Below are 17,910 nucleotides of genomic sequence, written 5' to 3'. Positions count from 1 at the left end.
TTAGTTCCAGGGGTTACTCCATCCCCTTTTTTCACCACCCCCTGTTTCAAAATCTCTCCCAGACATTCCACCCCACCAAAGAGAGTTGGCCCTTCTTGAGGTTCAAAACCTTCTTATAAAAAGCCACCCAAGAGGTCCCAACAGGACAACGAAGGTCCGGAACTTACTCTCACTTCTTTCTGGTGCCAGAAAAGACCAGGGACTTGCATCGAATTCTGGACATCAGTGAACTGAATCTGTCAGTCCAGTAGTCCAAGCTCCGGATAGTCACTGTTTAGTCCATTCTGCCTGTCTCACGCAAGGATGATTGGATGTGCTCAGTGGATCTCAAGAATGTGTACTATCATATCAAGATTAACAGGTACTCCAGGAGATACCTGTGCTTTCAATTAGGGGCCAGTAACTACCTATTCAGAGCCCTGCCCTTTGGACTCACCACAGCCCCCCCCCCCGGGTGTTTACCAAGTATATGGCATTGGTGGTGAAGGCTCATCTCCAGCTGCAAGGCTTCCAGTTATTTCCATACATGGATGATTGACTTCTCATGGCCCCCACGAGGCATCAACTGTCAATGGCCACCAGGTGTACCCCCATCCTCTTTCAAGATTTTGGCATCACAGTCAACCTGTCCAAATCTATGTGCCAAAACCTAGAGTTTATTGGGGTTAGACTGGATATTGTATCGGAGACTGCAGCACTACCCCTAGGCAGTGTTCAACTTATTTAGGATCAGGCATCTCGCTTGCTGGTTCTAGAGCGCCCAGCAGATTATCTAATTCTTCAAGCGCTAGGTTCGATGGCAGCTGCCATCCAATTAGTGCCACTTGCCAGGTATCACATGCTGGTTCTGCAATGGACTGTGGCAGTTCAGTGGTCCGCTCAAGTTCATCCCATGTCCATGTCTGTCAGGATGACTCATGTACAGAAATTAGCTTGCTTTGTGGATTAAGTCTCAGGACCTAATTCTAGGCAGACCCTTTTGTCTTCCCCCACCCAAAGCCGCAGTGACCATGGATGCCTCCCTTTTGGGTTGGGGGGCATTTTCAGGGCAGGACGGTTCAAGGCAGGTGGTCCCCCATGGAGACCAAATTGCACATAAATGTCCTGGAGATGAGAGCAGTCCTTCTAATGTTGTAAGCCTTTCAGGAGTGCCTCTCTCTCAGGACTATAGCAGTTCAAATGGACAACAGGGCGGTTGTCTGATACATCAACAGGCGGGGGGAATATGGTCTTATTCCCTGTGCAGAGAGGCCATGAGTTTGTGGGAATGGGTGATGTCTTCCAGGTGCTTTATTCTTGCAACTCATATTCCTAGCAGTTTCAACGTGTTGGCCAGCAAACTTCAGAAGGTCTATCTTGAGTCCCCACCAGTGGTTCCTAAATCCAGCAGTGGCATGTCAGGTATTCAACCCTTGGGGTCAACCATGCTGCAATCTCTTTGCCTCCCCAGTTAACCACCAATGCAGCAACTACTTTGCCCTGATCCCCTCGAAGGGGGAGTCACCCAGGGACGATCTGGTTCACAACTAGGCATCGGGACTCCTCCCATTTCCTCTAATTCACAAGGTCTTGCAGAAAGCTTTCTGTCTGAAGACCCCTTTCATTCATTTGCCCCTTTTGGCCTCATCAGGTGTGGTTCTCCCTTCTTTGGTCTCATCTGAAATATCCTCCCTGGGTATTGGATCCCGTTCTGGATCTTATTTCTACCCCTGAGGGCTTCTCCTTCCCAACTTTCAGACTCTTCATCTAACCGCTTGGTTCCTTCAGTTCTAGTGATCCTTTTGCAGTCCAGGTTTCCCTCTTCGGTGAGAATTATTATCTCAGAATCCATCTATGAAGAAGGTGTATTCCAGTAAATGAAAAAGGTTTTCTATTTGGGTCAGACCAACGTAATTGGGATCCTTTTTCGGCCCTTATCTCTGATACTTTGCTGTTTTTGACTTCTCTCTTTCAGGAAGGTGCTAGTTTCCCCAAGTTTAAGCTCCAGTTGGCGGCCATCTCTAATTTCCATTTGAACAAGAGTCCTACCTTTTCTTTTAAACTATGTAAAGCTTTTCTCAAGGGGGTCTTTCTTCTTCGACCTCCTATCAAGAATCCTTCCTCACCATGGAATTTAACTCTGATGTTGCAGTCTTTGACATAAAAGCCCTTTGAACCAGCTGCATCCTTGATCTTAAGTTTCTGTCTTGGAAGACGGGATTCTTAGTGGCCATTACTTCTGCCAAGAGAGTTTCTGAGTTGCAGGCTCTCAACATTAAGTCCCCTTTTATGGTCTTCCACAAGGATAGGGTATCCCTCAGGACAAATCCTTTGTTTGTTCCAAAGATGGCTTTGAAAGATAACCTCATCCTATCTATCCAGTTACCAGTTTTCTTCCCTAATTATTCTAACAAAGGGGAATATACTTTACATTGCTTAGATGTCCATAGGCAACTACGTTTTTCTTAAGAGGGCTGAGAAATTTCAGAAGTCGGACCAGCTTTTCATGGCCTTTTCTCAGGCTAGAAAAGGTCTGGCAGTTTCTAAAGTAACTATTTCCAGATGGATTGCTAGCTGTATTCCCTACATTTATGATAGCTGGCATATGGAATTACCCAAACCAGTTACAGCCCACTACTAAGTCGGTGGCTATGTCTTCGGCCTTCTTGGATAAACTTTCTTTGGATGAGATTTGTGCTGCTGCTACTTGGTCAAATCCCCATACTTTTGTTTCACACTATAAATTGAACTTAGTGTCTAGGAACCAGGCTTCCATTGGTTCCTCTGTGCTCCGGCATATCCTTCCTTGAGGCCACCCAGAGTTCATAGTAGCTGGGGACTCTGACCCATCTGTGATGAATAATGAAACGAATAGCATCAGATAAAGAGTTTTATACTTACCACAACTTGGAATCTGTACTATCCGGTGTCATTATTCATCGCATTCCTGTCCTCCTTCCCCCTTCCTTATGGGGATCTGGTAGAGCTGGAATTATATTTTTCCTTGAGGATAGTTTAATCTCCTGGGCAGACGGTGCTGCCTTTTCTTATTCAGCAAACTTGATCTGAGGGTTACAGGTCAGCAGGGGATGTGGGAAGTGGAGGAGCTCGAGCTCTGGATCTTTCCATCAGTTGATGACTCGGATCCAAGGTTGGATCCAAGACCCAGCCATGATGAATAATGACACTGGATAGCACAGATTCCAAGTTATGGTAAGTACATAACTTTTTATAAATAAATTTATACACTGGATGGCGCAGTGGTGCAGCAGTAGCGTTGCTGCCTCACAGCAAGAGGTTCTTCAGTTCGCAGTTCAATTCTTGGCCGGGGTGCCTTCTATGCGGAGTCTGCATGTCCTCCCTGTATTCATATGAGTTTTCTCTGGGTGCTGTGGTTTCCTCCCACGTTACAAAGACATGCATCTAAAGTGTTTCTCCCTGGGCCTCCACTGAAAATTGGCTTTGTTCCAAGTTGGACTTTCCCAGTAAACAAATGTTAAAAAAAAATAAATACCATGCTTAATACAGCAGTTAAAATATTTATACATACTTCTCATGCCCAGACTTAATTTGTAGGATTCCTAGAGATGTTCATCATATTGATCACTGCTTCAGTCTGGCTCATGGTTTAATTCAAGCTACTGAGCCTTCTTGTAAAGTAGTTTCTAATAAAAGAAAGATGGCTATCTCCTTCCCTGAAGATATTCAAGACTCTGAATCAGGACAAGAGGATGAAGGAATAGATACAGTGTTATCTCTTCAGATTTCTGACTTAGATTCAGAGGACAGCTCATTTTCTGACTCTCCCAGTGGGGGATTCTCTTTGTCTGAGACTATTTCTAGAATGTGCCAGTGTTTTCAGTGGTAGAACACTAAGGTTTTTCAGTCCTTAAGAAAATTGTATGGGCTGTTACAGAAAATGTTTCCAGAACCTGCACGTATGTATTCCTCCAGTTCTGTCAGCTCTGGAGGATGTGTTTATTACTGCCTGCAGTTTTCTTGACAGTCAGCCAACTGTCCCTGAAAAGGAAGATAGGATGTATAAAGTTCATAGGATCATAAGTACTAGGCTAGCTGCCCATATGGGCCATTTTAAGTATAGCCAGTTTTACTTTTTGTGGTTGAAATAACCTATCCCATTTGATTACAGATTAGCCTTACCCATCCCGTGGTCAATAATTATATGTTACCCCTAAAAATACCCACCCTTTCTATGCCTATACTTATTTGCAAATAGCCACTGCCCCTAAATAAAGCAATCCAGTCACAACAAAGAAAACTCCATATTTATATCATTCCAATTATCCAATTTCATTGTCTCGTACCAACTCCCATATATCACACTCCTCTTACTTAACTACCTGCTACTTACATCTTTTAATCTAATAAGTCATAACCAGACAAAATAATAGTTTTAAATCCTCCACATATCAAAACTCAGTTAGAACTAACAATGAATCCTACCCATCCATAACGTTATTACTTTAACGTAGATCAGAGACATGAGCAGTATGTTGTATAACTTCATACTCCTCAATCCTGCTATTTCTGTCTCTTACAGCTCACATAACCTCTTATCATACAGAACTTAACACACAATCTGCATGCACTACCCCCTTCCCAAACCCACTACAGTTAAAGCATACAAATGTAATAATATCACCAACTATCTATAATCCCGCAAACATAAACCATGTACCATTTACCTTACTCACACAACAATCTTATCCTAATGTTACACAGAAATATGATAAGTGTATATCAAAATACTTATAATTTATAGTTCACATTGCATCAAAGCTCATACTTATTGGGACTATTCACCCCAACCCTGGCTCTCAGACCAATCCAACCCATCCAGATCTTCACACCCCAACCCAGCCCCAACAAGCAACTCTCCCCAGAAAAGGTATGGACTTACTACTACTTTATATAAATCTCAGAAGCGTTGTCAACAAAATTAAAGATTTGCATGCCATCCTTGCTCTTTATACTCCAGATATAGCCCTTATAACAGAAACCTGGCTAAAACCAGACATCTGTAGCAATGAAATACTTTCCCCAGGATACAGTATGCATAGGCTAGATAGAAGTAGAAAAGAGGTGGTGGCATTGCTTTTCTATACAAAAACAGTCTCAGTTCAGAAACTTTAGACCTAACTATCCCAAACTTTAACAACACTGAAATATTGTTTACTAAACTAACAATTAATTCAAAGAAACATTTCAACATAATGGGAGCCTACATCCCACCTGGGAACAATCTGACTACTCTAGAACACATCCTAAATTGGACGGCAACATCCCTCCCTCAGGAAACAATTATAATGGGTGATTTTAATGTGGACTGGTTCTCCTGTCACTCTCAAAATCCCACTGACCACATTAACCTACATGCTTTCTCACAAACAATCCAAACATGTACTAGAGTAGACAAAACATAAAACAAACATTCAGTCCTGGACTGGATTCTTACAAACAGGCAAAATTTATCCCTACACACTGGCTGTCTTCCAGACAGCCTCAGTGACCATATTCCAACTTAAATTCTCCAACACTGAATAAATCCACAAAAACGTACCACCAAATCCTAGATAAGAAAAAATGTATCCCCAGAACTTCATAACTAGTTTAAAAAATGCAACTGGGCACAACTCAAAAATCTCCCTTTAGATATTGCAATCAGATACTTTAACTTAACCTTCCTCAATATATTAAGCATCTTGACCCCCCTCATAACAAGGATAAAATGCAATTATGCCCCCTGACTAACCAAACAAACAAGATCTCTGTTAAAAACTAGAGATAAGGCCCAAGAGAAATGGCTCAATTTAAAAACTACAACTAACAAATATATCTAGAACTATGAAATAAATCTAAAAACAACAATATTAGACATGACAAAATAAATTACTATAGCAGTATCCAATTGAAAAATCAAAAAGTCAAAATAGGACCTAGAACACTAAAGGTTCGAATTCAGTAACCAGAGCAAGTGAAGAAAATAATAAAATTTCAATCACCACACTGTAAAATACCAGCTGTTTATTAAGGCACTCAATGTAAGCACTTTCGGGTTAATTACCCTTCATCAGACAATTCACAAATAAACTAAATCACATTTAAAACACAAAGTAGCCAATCCCAGTCAATATTGACCCCTCCTCATCTTGAGGCTGGGTTTAATGGGAATAACCCCATTCATTCCAGGTGGTCTGTGTGCACACATCTCTATAATCCATTTACTTTCATAGTATTCTGTCAAATTGCCTATGTCACCCCCTCTTCTGGATAACTTAACAGTCTGTAACACCATAAAATCAAAGGTATGCCCAGTGTGTTCACTTACATGCTGATATAAAACATTGTGAGTATTAGCTGTACGTATTGCTGATAAATGTTGTAGTATTCTATTTTTTAGTTTACAGTTGGTTTTACCCACATAGAATGAATAGCAGTCCTTGCACTGAGCTAAGTAGACAACATCTGTTGTATGACAATCTGCATATTATGCCAATGAATAATGTATACTGGTAAAAGGATGAATAAATAAATTGCTATTCCCAATATATTTACAAGCTTTGCAATGTTTACATGGGAAAGTTCCCTGACGTGTAATATTATTGGTACATCTCCTAGATCTCTCATTACATAGCAGATCTTTTAAGTTTTTGTTTCATTTAAAACAGAACAGTGGTTTGTGAGTTATAATTTCTTTTAATCTATCATCTGTATGTAATATATCCCAGTTTTTTGTGATGTTATCACACATACCTCCTGTGTTGTTAATGTACTTCAAAGTTACTCTTAAGGGTTGTTTCAAACTCCCTGTATTATTCTGGTAATCGATTATATCAACAGAAAACCAAGGTTTAGCCTTAGTTCGTCTTTTGTTAGTACATTCCTGATAGGCTAAATTTATTTTGTCACCCTTGTAGTCTCTCTCACAAAAAGTATGCTTTAGCTCTAGTGACTTCTGTTTAAAACACATTTCATTTGTACATAGCCTAGATGTTCTGTAGAACTGTTCCTTGGTTATATTATCAAGCACATACCTAGGATGCATGCTATCATAGGGTAGGAGCGTATTGCACCAACAGTCCTTCCTATATATCATGGTGTCAATAACATCATGATCATTTCTAGTTAAACAGACATCTAGACATCTAGAAAATCTATACTGCCATCAGAATAGGTCACCTTAAATCTTAAAAAATCTGTTGTTGTCTCCAAGTAGGCTACAAAGTCATATAACTCATCATTAGTACCCTCCCATAATAAAAACACGTGATCAATAAAACATGTATAATACTTCAGTTGTTGCTGCCATCTAAACATATTATTGTCAAATATAACCTGATTCTCCCAATATGCCAACACAAGGTTGGCATATGAGTTTGCACAGGGGGTGCCCGTGGCTACCCCCCTATTCTGGTGATATATACCATTGGCAAACATAAAGATGATGTTGCTTAAAACACAATTCAACAATACAATGATCCTATTAACTTGAATAGGTGTTAAAACCATACCATTAATTAAAATTCTTTCTATGGCCATTAACTTCACACTTCTTAAGACAGAAGTGGCAAACTTCATGACACCCATGCAGACGGACAATAGAGGTATGACTGCAGAATCCTACACAAATGCACTTTATAAGCACTTATATGAGTGCATGGATCATGCTATCCCTAATAGAACCAAGATGCTATCCTCCAAAAAAAGGAAAACAATCTGGTGGTCCTCTGCCATAAACAAACTCTACAACAGAAGAAAGAAACTGTTGCAAAAAAAGATTAAAATCCCATGACTGGAGGAACTCCCTGGTCAACCTCAGTAAGAAGCTGAGATCCCTCATAAAATCCTCCAAAGCTAGTTACGAAAACATAATTGCCACTGACACTAAAGACAATCACAAAGCATTCTATAGCTATGTCAAGAATCTCAATGGCAACACTCAGATCTGCTCTGAGTTACAGCACAATGGCACTAAATATACAGAATCAACTGATATTGCCAACATCCTGGCAGATAGGTTCAGTGCTAACTTTACCTCCCTCTCACCCCCTAGAGGGCCCATCTCTATACCGGAAGAATGCAAAGTTCCTGTAATCATGGCTGCACAGGTAAAAAACACACTAACCAAAGCCAAGAACACAGCATCCATGGGACCTGACAATATCCCAGGCTGCGTTCTACACGAACTACAGAATGAATGGGCACCCTACTGAAGTACCACGTTCAATCATAGTCTCACCTCAGGCTGTGTGCCCACTGAATGGCGCACCGTGATGGTTATCCCACTCCACAAAGGGGGAGCCACGATGGACCCTGGGAACTATCCCCCCATTAGCCTGATGAGCATGGAACTCATAAACAAAGACATTGGTAATCTCCAAACTCTGGACCCTACCTAGTTTGGGTTTGTAAAAGGCAGATCATGTCTCCTAGACCTGATTGACTTCTTTGAAGCAGTCACTAAAGCCATAGATGAGGGTAAGGTGGTTCACACAGCTTATCTAGATCTTGCCAAGGCTTTCAACACCATCCCCCCACTCTGGAATTATAGATAAGCTCACTAAACTAGGTATAAATCCCTATGTCACAAGACGGGTTGCCAACTGGCACATAGACAGAACCCACACTATGAAAGTAGCAGACTCCAAATCCGATTTCATTCCACAGACAAGTGGAGTACCACAGGGTTCAGTCCTGGGTCCTCTCCTGTTTGGTATCTATTTCTCTGAAGTACAGGCTAACACAGTAGGTCTTTGGCTAACAAAGTTTGCAGATGACTGCAAACTAGGAGCCATAATCAAAACTCCTAATGATGTGGACATACTACAAAAGGGCCTCACTGAGACAGATGCCTGGTGTCAAAGCCATGGCCTGAAGCTCAATCCCAAAAAGTGTATTGTCATCCCCTTTGGTAAAAACTCTGTACCCATGAACTACCACATAAGTGGTAGTCTACTTAACGCCGAAAGTGTGATAAGAGACCTTGGGGCACAGGTGGACAGTAGTCTCTCCTTTGACAATCACATCGCCACAGTGGGTCAGAAAATCCTTCTACGTGGCTCACCTCATCACAAAAGGTTTCTCATCCAGAAAAAAAGAGGTCATTGTTCCCCTCAACTCATCACTCATTAAACCCATTATAAAGTACAACACCCCTTTTGGTATGTACCTCACAAGACATCTACAACAACTGGAAAGACCACAGAAATACCTCACAAAGAGAATTACTGGCCTCAAACAGATGCCCTACGCAGACCGTCTCAAAAAACTCCAGCTTTACTCCATCGCATATCGCCTACTCAGAGGCGATCTCTGCCTAACATACAAAGCTATGTCAAACCCAGAACTGTTGGACATGCTCCACTTAAAGAAATCCCAATCCTTCCGAGCTACACGCTCTAGGGACCTAAACCTTGTCATCACAATAAACAGAACATGCTAGAGGGATAGATACCTGTCCCAGAGACTTCCCAATCTCTGGAACAGACTACCTATCTGTGTCAGAGCTCCTCATTAGCACTCTTCAAGAAAAATCTTGATGATTGGATGGGAAATAGGAAATTCACCCCAAGGATCACTTCTGTGGCTCTGCTCGACAGGGACACAGGAAAATAATTTTCTTGGGTGGCGAAAGCCAGGGTACCTTTTTGGCTAGGCTTATATAGGCCCTAGGGCTAATAGTCTAGTACCTACCTATGAACCCATAGTCTTTAGATGTAACTGTGAATAAGCTGTTTATATCCAATGTTACAAATAAACATCTGCTGTTATCGGACATTAAGCTGAGATAAGAGTGTAGGGACTGCAAAAAATTTGCTGTATCTTTCAAAACTCTAGATATTTTGCTTAAGCTACCCTTGAGTTGAGCTTCTATCCAGATGGAGGCATGTTCTATGACCCACCCTCTAACAGAAACAGTGGGGCATAGGTGTGGGTCCTGAATATCTTTGTGTATTTTAGGATAGGCTTTAAAAATTAGTATTGCAGGGTGTTCCACCCACAAAAATCCAAAGATGCTTTCCATGATCTGGTTACTACTTTTTAAATTTAAAAAATCGTGCTTAACCCTATTGATAATCATTGTTACTTCAAGGGATGATAAGCGCTGGTATGTAGTATCATCGCTAAGCATATCTAAAACCTTATTGTTATAAAAATCAGTGCTCATCACAACAACTGCCCCTCCCTTATCAGCTGGCTTGATGTTAATATCAGTATTAGCTGTTAATGACTGCAATGCCTGCTTTTGTTCATTACATGTTGCTGCTTATTGCTACTGCTACCCCACTTGCCTCTGTAGTTCAATATGCAGACAATTCCACCCTGATTTGTGTCTCCCCAACACTATAAAAACTCCAAAAAAATCTCTCAGCAGTCATTCAGTGCAGTGGAATTTTGGCTAAATAATGCACAACTTATACTTAACCCTAACAAAATAAACAAAATTACTTGAAGTGGTCATTGATCATAATATGAACTTTGACATACACATATCACAGACAATAATAAAAGTTCACAAAAAACTAGGAAGCTTGTACAGAAATCGGCACTATCTAAACAAATCTTCAAAGGGCACTATGGCAAGAGCCTATCTTATCTTTATGCTACTATACACCTCCCAAATTCTCACAAATATTAAGAAATCTGACCTAGCAAAACTCGAAACTTGCATAATACAATTGCAAAGTTTCCTACAGAATCAAATTTCAGATCCCATCATTGTTTGGCTTTAAAACAACTATCTTGGCTTGAATTACCAAATCTACTTGCTTATAATCAACTCGCCTTCACCTATCGAATACTAAATCAGTCAGAAAAAACACCAGTACTTCAAAATCTGCTAATATACTACTCCAATAACAGGGTGTTGTGTTCCACTAACAAATCCTTAAATATATCCAAACTTAACAATGCAGTTGGAGTTTCACGTTACTCAAACTGCATAGACAAAACTTGGAATTCCCTGCCATTAAATATCAGAACTACTACTAACATTTCCAACATTAAAAAAAACTTCTCAAATCACACCTGTCTGAATCTTGGACCTGCTCTTGCACAAACCCTGGTTAGGAAATAAATGTTTTAAGGCAGCTAAAAGAATACAACCAGTTATTTTTGTATTTGAATAGTATACCCTACTAAGCATATGTATACTTAATTCGTTTTTTTTTTTTTTTTTTTTTACCTTCAGTCACAGTACTGCTATTATTTTTATTCTTACCTAGACTATATGATTGCATTAGTGAAATGTATAGTATGCATTTTTAATTTTTTGCTTGTATCTGAGATTGAGTCAATATTTGTATCTGTATGTTGTATATGTATCATACTTTTATTTACAAATGTGTTGCTTTTCTCCCTAGGCCTCTGCTGAAAAAGGACATTTTGTCTAGTCAGACTTTCCCAGTTAATGAATGTAAAATAAAAATAAATAAGTAAAATAAGAATAACTAAGATTGTACCATAGATAATTTGAGGGGACCCACACGTGGGATAAAATGTTTAGGAGCTGTCTCTCTGCAGTAGTAGTACAGGGAGCAGTCCTTTGCTAAATTTTCTGTTTCCCATTCATAAATCCAAGTTGCTTTTGAAAATGGACAGGGATGAACTTTGTTTTATGTGGATCGGGAGACTTCTGGAAAGCAGCAGTATCCTCTGCAAAATATACATGTCCCTCCAAACCATTCTGTTGATGTTGCAGAAGAGGTTTAGATCCATAGACAGTGTATTTCTGATGCCATTTGACTTGCTGATGTGTAGTAAATCCATCAGTAATGGGTCAGCGGATGCCCTGTATGCCGAACACAGGTCACCTCTTTACTGAGTACAGTGACAGGGCTTTAGGTCAGTCCTTGACGGACATGTTGTTTAGGCCTTGTATCCTTTTAGTAAGGTATCTCTGCGAGTTGCAGTTTTTGTGTGAGTCTGAATAGATACATGCCAAATGGGGCACTATATTCAATGACTGGCCTAGTGAGGGCTGTGTAGAGGGGGGACAATTCCCTCTCAAAATTCCTCAAAAAGAGTTCCTCAGTCTTTTAAGCTTTTATACACTCTTCCTGAACCTGATCCAGCAGCTGTAGCTTTAGCTAATCCTTCTGCTGCTAAACAATTAGTTAATTCCAGTCCCATTATTTGTGATAATGATTGGAAGTTTATTGATAAGTATGGGAAAAAAGTGTATACTTCTGCAACTTTGATTTTCAGAATTTTGAATTGTCAGGTTTATATATTAAGGTTTGTCCTGACTTATTGTGAAAGTGTGAGAAATATTTTGTCTGCAGCTTCTTTTTGTGATGAAAACTATGCTTTAAATTCTTTAATTTAGTCTATTGTTCAAGTTACCACTCATTGTATACAGTGTATGTGTATGACACTGTGATACTTCTTTCAGGGCTATGGCCAATGGTATGATTGTGAAAAGGTTTGCATGGCTGCATTCTCAGAACCTCCCAGATGATGTTAAAAATACGATTTTAAATTCTCCTTTGGATAGAGATTTAGTTGTTGACCCCTCTGCTGCAGAGCTGATCAAAAAGTGTGATAAAAGGGGTAAGTTGATACAGGGAATCTCTTAAGATTTTTCAGCCCTCCTTTTCCAAATTTTCCAAGGGATTCCTTAACTCCTCATCCAATTTTGATAAGAAACAGTCTCAACAAAATTGCAGGTAAACAGACGTTTAAGAAGAAATGACAGTGGGATTCCAAGAAGAATTCGGGAAACTCCCAGAACCAAGAACAGTCCAAAAAGTCAGAATGACTATTTAAGAGACATTGTTTCCCCTCCCACCTTATCAGCCACTTTTTTTTTTATTCCAGAAAGTCTGAATCTCATCTTTTCTCTTTGGCAACAGATAGTTTCAGACAAGTGGGTTCTGAATATCATTCATCAAGTTTACAGATGGCTATGGGAGGAAATTCCTTCTTTCCAGGGGGGATTCCTCATCCTCCAGACCAGACTGTTTTACTTCTACCTGTCCTTCATCACATGCTGTCCCAGGGAGTGATAGATCAAGTTCCCCCTTCCCAGATGGGAAAGGGGTTTTATTCAAGAATGTTTTTAGTGCCAAAGCAAGAGCATGCTTGGATACCAGTTCTGGATCTTTCTTTCTTTCTTTCCTAAACCTGTTTGTGATAGTGGCCAAATTCAAAATGATGCGACTTCACAACCTGTTACATCTTCTTCCTCATTCAAGTGACCTTGTAGCACTAGATTTACAAGATGCATATCATCACATTCCTGTTCATGCAGACAGGCGTTTCTTAAGATTTTGTGTGTCTGGGTCACATTATCAGTTCTCTGCCTTACCCTTTGGACACCAAAAGTGCTCACAAAGTGACTAGCTCCAGTTACAGCTCATTGTAGGCTAGAGGGTATCCACATTATTCCATATTTAGATGACATGTTTATCTTTGCAGAGTTTTTTTTCAAAGTGTCAGGAATTTCTCTCTTGTGTGAGAGCTTACTGGGATTCCAAGAGAACATTCAAATATCTACCTTTCTTATTTTTAAACACCTTTACTGAATTGTTACTTGTGACATAGGCAAACTTACATTTATATAAAAGAAAGCAAACCATATTAACATGTTTACGGTTACGAACATTATACATCTCATATATTCTCCTGTAAAATGTAATCAATCCAGCACTACATAAGTTGGTCATTTCCAGCCTTCCCTTAAACCTCATTCCTCCTTCCAAAACATTTTTCTGCATGTATTCTTCCAGCAATTTCCATTTTTTTATGTTATTTGTCCTACCCTTTTCTAAAGATCCCACTTCCTGCTCTTTTATCTCTGTTACCTTATTCACTACTTCAAGTACAGTTGGTTTAGACTTTGATTTCCATTTTCTAATAATTGCATTTTTGGTAGCTAACAGAACTAACCTTAACAAGGCCTTACTATGTCCAGGCAATTCAGATCCTGTATCCCAGCTCAAAAGCAAATTCCTTAGTTACACCCATTTGCTCACCCAGTATTTCTGACAGAGTACTATGTAGGCATTTTTTAAAGTATGCTAATTCATTAAACTCTAAAAACATATGTTCCCAGTTACTTCTTTCTTCCCCATCATACCTCTAACATTTGTAGTCTATCTGAGGAAAAAATCTTTGGATTCTGCTTGGGGTATAAAAAATACCTATGTAAACACTTTCTAGCAAAAATCCTAAATCTCCCAGACTTTGTTCCATATTTGGAACCCATACATATGTCCTCCCATTGTTTCTTAGTGAATTGCATTCATAAGTCTTTCTGGACTCCTTCACAACGGATTATGTCTCTGGAATGTTAACTAGGTACCACAGTTTAAATAGCTTTTCTTCTACAGGAGAATATAGAGTGATATATCTAGATCTATTTCTAGAGTTTTCCACGTAGATTTCAGTCACTGCAAGGAAATATCTCAGGATTTTGGGTCTCATAGCTACTCTAATTCTCATGATACCCTGACAAGACTCCATATGAGAAAGATACAGTGGTATCTGAAGTTTCTTTGGTCCCAGCACTAGCACCCCTTGTCTTTTCAGATGCCAATGCTGTGGTTTGTCAGAAGAGAAATTACTTGGTGTGGACAACGGATATCCCGAAATCCAGGTTTCACCTTCTCTCTTACTGTCCCAAAGCAGTCAGTCACTACCAACACCATGGACTTTGTGTTTCAGTTTCAGTAGGGATAAAAGTGCAAGGTGTGTGGGACACCAGGGACAGATTCAAGTACGTAAATATAAAAGAGATGTTTGCCCTGATCAACGCATTCTCTGAACTATCTTTGGCTCTAGGGACCTAGGGACTAAAAAAAAAAAAAAAAAAAAAAGGTCTTCCATGTCTTTAATGCAGAACATCAGAGCTCCACATTAAACAGAAGTAGCTCTGTGTTTATTTTTTATTTGATAGGCCCGGGCCAATCAAAAATAAATAAACACAGACCCGCTTCTGTTTAATGCGAATATCAGTTCCAAGATTACACAGAAGTAGCTCTGTTTTGCAATGTTTTGATTGGCCCGTATACCGGTATATGGGCCAATCAAAACATCGCAAAACAGAGCTACTTCTGTTTAATGCGGAACTGCCGGCATACGGGCCAATCAAAAATCGCTAAACACAGATCTTCGTTTAATGCGGAACTTCCGCATTAAACACAATAACGTGTAGAACATTATATTATTACTTATTTTTGAGCAGGTCTCATTATTGTTCGTCTCCAGCAATACAATACTTGCTCAGCCCTGAATCCATTCTGAAAACCAAACCAAAAATCTTCACCATGAAAAACATGAATTCTTATGCTTAACTTATACAGGCTGTAATTATTAAGGATCATAAACCAGGGAAATGTACTAATGATCTCCTGGTATAACACAGGATCCATATGTGCTCAAACTAAGACTTATTGTACCTTTTCAGTCAGTAATTACTGTACTGAGCCATAGAACATTATGCATCTGATATGGGCTAAAGCGACAAGTGACTAAGTGCCCCTTCCATAGAATGTACAAAAAATCCCTTATTGTGGACCTGGTGGTTACTTACCTCACTTATACATGCGGAAAACAAAACTGAAAAATCAGTCATGTATTCAGCAAACAAGTAATATCAAATTGCAGAGTAATCTTTTTCTTCTTTTTGGTAAGGAAAATGATCATGATTGGTTGCTGCACCATTTCCCCATGTCTGCATACTACTTAAACAGTAGGAATGAAACTACATTTCAGTTCCCTTTCAGCCTGCACATGTGTTATTACAATTCTCTCAGTTTCAGTGTTCAGGTTCTGTTACTGCTCCCGTTTGATTCACATGACCAGCCAACACACTGATGGCTCCTCATCACTTACTAACCCATCAGTACTGACTTATTAAGGATACTTTGGTTCTACACAAGAAAGAGAAAAAAATATGAAAACTGGTCATTCCTTGACATCATCAAAATGCACATATTACATTTCTTTGATAGAAAAGTGTAGCTACATTATCTCTAACAACATCCATTCTTCACAGCATTTATCTGAAGTCCATACCCCATATCTATTACATTAATCATTCAAGACAGAATTAAAAAAAAAAAAAAGAAAATTGCTCTGTGACACCCGTGCACTGACCCAGCAATCAAGGAGCATCAATCTTCACCACTAACACCAGTAAGGGGCATCCACATAGGGAAAGGATAATAAGTACACACACAGTAAAGTACAATTTCCCTTAAGAGCACACAGAGATCACAGTCAGTCTGGAGCTGGTTTCTCCCTTTCTCTCCAGGTCCCCAATAAGACTCCCCACTGGCACAGCTATAGAGTCCAGATCTCAGCCTAGTGGGCAAGATAAAACCTCTAGCACCCTCTCTGTCCAACCAGTGCTTCATGTCCCTGCCCAAGTAGCTGACACACACTTTGAGATAAGAGTTTATACAACCACACAGACACTCTTGGGGAAGGCTGGCACAGGTTCGCCAGCTGTGCCCCTTTTACCCAAACTATACAGTAGAAATCACTGTCACTGCCCAGCTAATATTTATCAAAGGGTGTCCAATTATTACTGTGAAATATTATCATCCAAATGGTAAGTGCAACCTTACAGTCAAGACTTATTTGGAGTGACTTGTTACAGTATCACTATATACATGCAATGTACTCTTAGAGCTTAAATTATCTCTACACAAAACAGCCACAGTTGAAAGGTTTAAAAATATTTAATAATAAAAACACAAGGCAATACTCCTTATTACACAGTGCTAGTCAAGAGTTCAGAGATCACAGAGAAATACTTAAAATAATACCATAGAAAAGTTCTGACATCGACACAGAAAAACACTTAGTCTGATCTTCCTAATTCCTAGCTATTTCTAAGAGAAAATCTTCCTAATTCCTAGCTATTTCTAAGAGAAAACACTAAAGTCTAAGATCCTACTTACATATAGATACAGGCAGTGATGGTGATGTTGGATGTTCTCAAGACAAATGCTCTAATGCTTTCTTTCTTTCTGTACTTAAATTGATAACACAGTACCACAGATTCTTTTCAGATTACATAATTTCTTTCTGGTTCCCAGGCTAACAGATTCTCAGAGGTTAATAGTCCTTGATCTTGCAACTGGTCAGGAAGCCAGAACAATAAAATAATTTATACATGCAAATTCTAGCAAATAACTCTGGTCTCAAGACAATAGCCAGAATTCCTTCATCCAGACATATCAGCTCTGAGTTTTGACATCAAAGAATTGACTTGTCAGCTTTGTTACAGCAGAGTGCACTGTTGTTACATTTTTGCAGTTCATTATCCAATGCAGTCTTTTCACATTTAATAGAACAAGCCTGTGGCTTACATTAATATTTACAAATGACAGAAATATCTACAAAATTCTATCTGACTAGGCTGGCAGCCTTCACTTGTCTTCACATGCTCAAACAGAAATCACAATTAAGTTTGAGCTGTAAAAAAGTTTCAGACCAATTCCAGACACATCATCCTTAACAAAAGAAAAAAGAGAGACAGAAAGATCTTTATTTTCAAGTTAGACACATATTTAAAAAATGAATTGGGTATGTATAATTATATATATATATATATATATATATATATATATATACATATACACACACACACACATATATATATATATATATATATATATATATATATATATATATATATATATTATATAAATGATTTTCAACAAAGATCTAATTCATAATTTTATTTTTAGCAGTTTGGTAACAGCCAGTTGACCCAAGACAACCATTGAGTAACCTGCCTGTTTGGGGGGGGGGCAGTGATTTTGTTTACTGAGATTTCATTTGGCCCTCATCAAAACTATGGATACCAGTCACTTTCACAAGAGTACACCCAGCCCCAAAGAAAGGAAGCTGGCATCTTTTTTTAAGTCCCTTTATTGAAATTTCGCTTGTGACATG

The sequence above is a fragment of the Protopterus annectens genome, chromosome 7.part0 (assembly GCF_019279795.1).
Source record: "Protopterus annectens isolate FY-2018-M chromosome 7.part0, PAN1.0, whole genome shotgun sequence".
NCBI classification, from domain to species: domain Eukaryota; kingdom Metazoa; phylum Chordata; order Ceratodontiformes; family Protopteridae; genus Protopterus; species Protopterus annectens.
The sequence above is the reverse complement of the archived record's forward strand: the minus strand, read 5'-3'. Positions refer to the sequence as shown.